Source organism: Olea europaea, chromosome 8 (assembly GCF_002742605.1).
Source record: "Olea europaea var. sylvestris chromosome 8, O_europaea_v1, whole genome shotgun sequence".
Lineage (NCBI taxonomy): Eukaryota > Viridiplantae > Streptophyta > Magnoliopsida > Lamiales > Oleaceae > Olea > Olea europaea.
In genome coordinates, this window is record NC_036244.1 from 13,178,318 (window position 1) to 13,185,537 (window position 7,220).

The following is a 7,220-nucleotide window of genomic DNA, read 5'->3' on the forward strand; positions in this document are numbered from 1 at the left end:
ATATATATATATATATATATATATATATAGTTTGCATGAATTTTGTTCTGTGCATATATGCATTCAATATATATATTCACATTCAATGAAATTCCAAAACTGAATCTGCAAGACACTAAATCCCTTTTCCTACCCATAGCTGAAACCACCAGCAACCTCGTTTGGCTATCTCTCATAATTGTATCTTTGATCTCTTTAAAAAAAAAAATAAAAAAAAATTGGCACTAAATTGATTTGTTGTAATTGATACTAGTATAAATATGGTCGCTGCGTGGTGCGGTGCCGACTGAGGGAAATTTGGTAGATTTAGGGTCTGTTTCAGTCGGGGTGCCATGTGTTGGAGATAGGACCCTCTCTTGCAAATTATGGGTTTAGAGGCCACTGCCTGCAATTAAGAGAATGGTGTATATTGCAATTATTTAAAAGGGTGCCTACTTGAAATTTCAAATATTGAAAGTTCTGATACCAATTGTTGAATTTTATTGTAATCATGCTAAGAATCAAGAATCACAGATATCATTTTTAATAATCACACCACATAAAACAATGCGAACACCCTACTAATGCATTTCTCCTTTCACTAATATCATTTCATTGATTTTTGTAAAAAGAAGAGTGCTATTTTAGTCAAGGAAAATTTATTGATAGTCAAATTTCAGTGGACTGGAAATCTGGCCAATTTAGGAAGAGCTTGCACAAGTTGTCATATTTTTAGGTGCAATTACGAGGAAAAGAATTGTGAAAATGGTCAAATTCTTTGTATGACTAAGATTAAATGGTACAAATGTTTGGTACACAGATATCTGCTTAGTGCTGTACGCTTTTACAGTCCCCTCACAATGAGAGGGCTCACAAATTTTTAATTCATGTGAGTGAGCTGTATACCATGATGTACAAATAGCTTTTCCAGTACACATATCTCAAAACCAAACCAATAGCTTTCAAAATAAGCTTTTTAAGTGATATAGAATATTAACCAATGGATAATACTAATTAAGGTTAAAAATGAATGTAATATATAAATTTTAAAAATTGAATTTGTCTTGTACAAAATGAAAATTTGAATTATACACCCACAAACTCAACACACAGAATTTTAATGTAAAGATGGAATTGTAATCTAAATGTCCAAGTGTATAATAATTAATAAGTAAAATGTCGTGTTTTTGTTAGTTAAATATCAAATTTATAGATTTAGTAGGTCAAATTTCAAGTTGTCCCATCATATGATCCATTATCAGTACTTTGAATTTTTGAGGAAGTTCAAATCTCAGAATATCATCCGTAAATGGCTATAGACAAATGTGAAGGGCTGATGTTTCACTTTATTATGAAAAATGTCTCTTTAATTTTGTTGCTCTGGATTTCCTCGAATATTTGTTGCATATTTATGTAGATCAACAATTTGGGTTATAGCATACACAGTACATCAGACAATGCTTGACATTTTAATGGAATGGATTGGGCACAATCCATACACAGTATAATTTTGTTACAAGTATAGTCTGGTTGACAATGTGTAGGGTAATCAACATTTTCGTTCCTGATTTTAACAACACATAAAAATAATCAACTGCATAAATTTTGACAAGACACACAATATCAACAAAGATGTCATTAAGAAATGTACAAATATCATAATTCTACATAATACGTCCGATAATAACTATTTGATGTACTTTTTCGTTGGGTTGTGATTGGGCAATGCAAATACACTGCACATCAATCAACCTGATATGCTTTTTTAAAGGTTGAACCCCAATTTTGAGAGCCTCCACCGCTTCGACTTTGCCCCTGGAGTATTGTGAGGGAGGTAAATCACAAAATGTGCCCCAGCAGGTCGGGAAACAAGAGCTTACCCGTACACTGATGCCCACAAAGAGTCCAATTTCATATCTCAGGAATCGAATCCTCAGATTGCAGTTGCCAAAAGACTGAAACTACCTCACTTCTATCTTTTGCACCACTGAATTATATCCCGGGGGCACTTGATGTGCTTTTTTAATTAGGCGATGATGTGCCTTTTGATCAAGCTGTGCTCAAGCACGTTGTATAATTTCATTGTCAAATAGATTAATTATTGTATACATCATGCAAGATAACAACATGGTTTTTGTTTGATTTCCATATTTTTAAAATACATATTTTTTTCCTCTTCTTTTCAATCACAATTTTTTTTATAAAATAATAATACACTCCAATTTAAACTTTTTCTTATTTTTTAATCACGTTTTCTCCATCAATCTGCTATTTCAAAATGAATAATATTACGTAAGGCAATTATCGATAATTTTCATTATGAATAATATTACTCTTTCAAAATACATTTTTAGCCATAAATAGTGCTCAAACATGCTCCTAATGTACTTTTTCCTTGGGCTATGCTTAGGGACAATCCATACCAAGTACACCAAGCAGTGCATGATGTACTTTCTTCTTGAGATTATCTAGGGCATATTTCCATGTAAAAAGTTGCTTCATAAATAGTATCTCGAGCACTACTCAACCCTTATGTCCATTGCCAACTCTAAACGTACTTATTGACTTGGCATCTTCGTGATGAAATCCAACCCCCTTATTAGAACACTTTTATTGCGAACGAGACGTTTGATTTGATATGGGAAATATTACGTTTGATTCTATACACATCGTTTTTGTTATTTCACCCTTTTCGATCTTACATGCTCTAATATGCATTGAATAGAAACGTAAGCAGCTTGTTATGGAGTCATCTCTCCATGGGAAGTTGGGAACCCAAGCTCTAATAAGCTTTCTAAGGTGCACTATACATCGCTAAACATAATTATAAAAAAAAAAAAAGAGAAAATTGAATTTTTTTTCATAAAACTAATAATTAACTTCACTAATTTGTGCTCGTGCAACTCAAACTCTTTATCTTAGTTTATTAGAGTAGACATGCATGAAATAATATTAAGAGTCTGTTTGAGCCCCATCTTAAAATTAGAATGTATTTTAGAATAACAGATTGATGTGGAGTGTATGGTTAAAAATAAGGAAACTTTTTGGGTTTATTTGTAATATTATTTTATAGATTTTATTACTTGTACATCAAAAAAAAAATGTACATAAAGTGGATGTTCCTGCACGAATCTCAGCAATCACTTGTTCTGATTCTACATATTGATCGTTTTGAACTAAAAGAAAACTTTTGGATGGAATATTTACATTATGTAGAATATCTTCACTCTCAATAGTTACATACAAGTCTATAGAACATAGAAAGGCAGGATGTCCATGACGTGTACGTGTCGGATGAACCAAATCCTCATTGAATTTGATTTTTCCATTAGAAGGGGCCCGCACATGTTCTGCAGTACCCCCCGTGAATACTCCGCCGGTATGAAAAGTTCTTAATGTTAATTGAGGATAACATGACATGACGTGAAGGGAAAATATTAGATAAAAAAGTTGATTGCGTTTTTAAACTGACTAATGATAGAGTGTCATGTGGCATTATGTAATCCATTTTGTAATTCATTATGTACATATAGCAAGATCTTTATTTTAATTGAGTGTGTGCTTTAAAAAAATGGAGAAAAATATATTTTGAAAATACTGGGAATCAAACGAAGGGCTATATATTTTCGAAAAGCATCAATGACCACTTATATTTGATTATCTGCAAGTATAACAATAATTTTTATGCAAAAATCTGAGGGTGCTTTCGATAAGTAAGGTTGCATTAAGGTTGATATGATTCACTCCAACTGAAATAAGATCTATTGATGTGATCCAAGAGTCGAGCTAGAAGAAGGCAAGTACGAGACGAGACCCGTTGATAATCGAAGATGGACCGATGACGCGATCGAGAGCAAAACAAGTGAAACAAGCGATGGGATTGCTCGTTCAATAAACTATTGATGGAACCATGTTTGGGACTCAAAATGGGACAAGTTTCGTGTTCGGGTTGAAGATCGAAACAAAATGGATCAATGCGTTACAAGCAGCCGAAGAAGAGAGTGGGCAGTATAACCATGCGGCCGCACGACATGATACCGAGAATTCAATGGCCGAAATTTTATTACCATGCGGCAGCACGAGTTATCGCATGGTTCATTTCTGGAGCGATTTTCCCTTTTTCCGCGTTTTTCCTTATTTTACTAGAATCTCATTCTTAATCAAATTCCTACCATATTGGATGAATATTTTAGGAATTTTGTTAGATTATTAGAATTATATTTCCTTTTGACTCCTATTCGAGAAATAGTATAAATAGGAGAATATTTTTCATTGTAAAAAAAAACTTTTGAACTTTGACTATTGCTTAATATTATAGAGAGAATTATTCTTTCAATTTAATTGTTCTTCTTGAACAATCTTGGAACTTATCAAGATTCAACTTCTTGTGGCGTTCTATCAATTGGATTGTGGGTTCTTTCAATTGTAATCAAGGGGTTTTAGATTTTTCGCTAATCTAGGGTTTCTTGGTTCAATTCTTGGGGTTCAAGATCCAAAACCGGGTTAGTATTGGCGTTCTTGGGTTCCGCATCAATCTCGTTGTGGGTTTTGTAGTTTCCATTGCTACGGGATTTGCATCAGTTGGTATCAGAGCTTTGGCTCCAATTTAATCAGGTTATATCCATTGTTTTCTAATTTTTTTTCAATTCCTTGTGTTCTTGTGTTCAGAAGGTTTTCTTGATTTTTGATTCAAAAACTTCATCAAAAATTTTCAAATTTCGTTTTTGGGCTCAATTTTCGCCCAAATCAGTTTTCGTTTTCTTTGTTGGTTTTGTTATTGATTTTCGGATCTAAAAAAAAATTACTGCTCATCCGTACAGTTAAAAAAAACTTGTTAAATAATTATTGATCCATCAAAAACCAACTATTATTATTCATTATCGTTTCTAAATTACTTGGACACATTGAATCATTCCATTCCTTCATTCAAATCAAGTTTTAAAAGTTTTCTTTGAGTCCTTTGTTACAATTATTGAGTCACATCCGGTTTGGGGAATTCTACACGAATTGATTGATTGATTGAGTTCATTGATTGTTCCTAGAAGTAATTGTTGAAAGAATTGAGTGGTAAAAGGCAGAGAGGTGAGCTTAATAGAGGGTAAAAGCCTTGTGTGTGTTTTCGAGTGACTTTTGGTGAGGCAGTAAAATAAAATTTTAGTGTTAGGATGTCAGAAAGAGCAGAATCAAACTCAAGCCGACAAGGCAATAATAGCAATGCAACGGAGGATTTAGTGCAAAGGTTTGAAAGGGCGTTTGGAGATGTGAGAGATAGGTTGGAGAAGCAGGAGGCTTGGATGAATAGATTAGATACATCGGTGGCTAATCTTAGTCGGGGGCATCGAGTGGATGTATCCAATGCCAGAGGACCGGATAGATGGGAGCCTAGGAGGGAAAGGTGAGAGGAGTATGGATATGAGAGTGATATGGGCGAAGATGAATTTCACGGTGTTGAGATGGGAAGGATGAGGAATAGAGGCGATATGTTCGACAGGTGGGGTCGGAATGATCGCGGGGAGGAGTTGGATGGAAATTTGGGAAATATAAAAATGACAGTTCCTTCATTTAAAGGAAGGAGTGATCCCGAGGCATACCTGGAGTGGGAAAGGAAGGTTGAAATGATCTTCAAGTGTTATAACTATTCGGAGGAGAAAAATGTGAAGTTAGCAGTTTTGGAGTTCAGTGACTATACAATTTCATGGTGGGATCAAGTGATTACTTCACAACGTAAGAGTGGGGGAAGACCAATCAGCACTTGGGAGGAATTGAAGTCATTGATGAGAAAGAGGTTTGTTCCTAGCCACTATTACCGAGAGATCCATCAAAAACTGCAAGGTCTATATCAAGGGTCGAAAAGTGTAGAGGACTGTTATAAGGAGGTGGAAATACTCATGATTAGGGCCAATGTGGTGGAGGATCGGGAGGCTACCATGACACGATTCTTGAATGGGTTGAATAGAGAAATTGCCAATGTAGTGAAGTTGCAACATTATGTGGAGTTGGAAGACACGTTGTATGTGGCTATGAAGGTAGAGAGACAGCTGAAGAGGAAAGGGGTAGCTAGGCAGCCGTTAGGAACTTCGAGTGTTAATCCATCTTGGAAGCCAGGGTGGAACAACAACAATAAAGGTGATAAAGCAGTACCTAAAGGTAGGAACGAGTGGCAGAAAGGGAAAGAAGAAAGTGCTAGCAAAACAGCAATCAAAACAGATTCACAACCATCAAGGAATCGAGACATCAAGTGTTTCAGATGCTTGGGGTCAGGGCACATTGCTTCTTAATGCCCAAATAAAAGGGTAATGATTTTGTTGGATAATGGAGAGGTGGTGAGTGAAAGTGAAGGAGAGTTTGAGGACATGCCTGCATTGGAGGACGTTGAAAAAGAAGAAAAATTGGAGTTTGCTGTTGGGAAATCGTTGGTGTCAAGGAGAGCTCTTAACACTCAAGTCAAAGTGGATGATTCGGAGCAGCAGCGAGAAAATATATTCCACACACGTTGTTACGTCAACGATAAGGTATGTAGTATGATTATTGATGGTGGGAGTTGCATGAATGTAGCTAGCACAACTTTAGTTGAGAAATTAGGACTAGCATTGTTAAGACACCCTAGGCCTTATAAGTTGCAATGGTTGAATGAAAGTGGGGAAGTTATGGTGAATAAAAGACTTTTAATTAATTTTTCAATTGGGAGTTATAGTGACAAAGCAGTATGTGATGTGGTGCCTATGCATGTGGGTCATATCTTATTAGGAAGGCCATGGCAATATGATAGAAGGGTCACACATGATGGTTATAGGAATCGTTATAGCTTTGTCAAGGATGGGAAGACTATTACTCTTGCACCATTAACACCAGCACAAGTGTATGGAGATCAAAGCAAGCTGAAAAGTGAGGAAGACGAGAGAATAAGAGAGTCGGGAAAAAGGAGAGGCAATAGTGAAACCATCAATAAGAGAGAAAATAGTGAGGTGGCTGAGAGTAGAGAAAAGAAAGAGAAGCCACATGAGCGGAGAGAAAAAGAGTCAGTTGAGATGAGAGAAAGAGAGTCAGCTGAGCGGAGAGAAAAGCCAAAGGTCAACTTCTATGCAAAAGAGAGTGAGTTGAAAAAGGCTATGAGCGATAATAGACAAATGATATTGTTAGTGTACAAGAAGTCCCTCCTCAATTTTGAGGATTCTAACACTTCCCTCCCTAGTTTGGTTAAGTCTTTATTGCAGGAGTTCGACGATGTGTTTCCTGAGGAG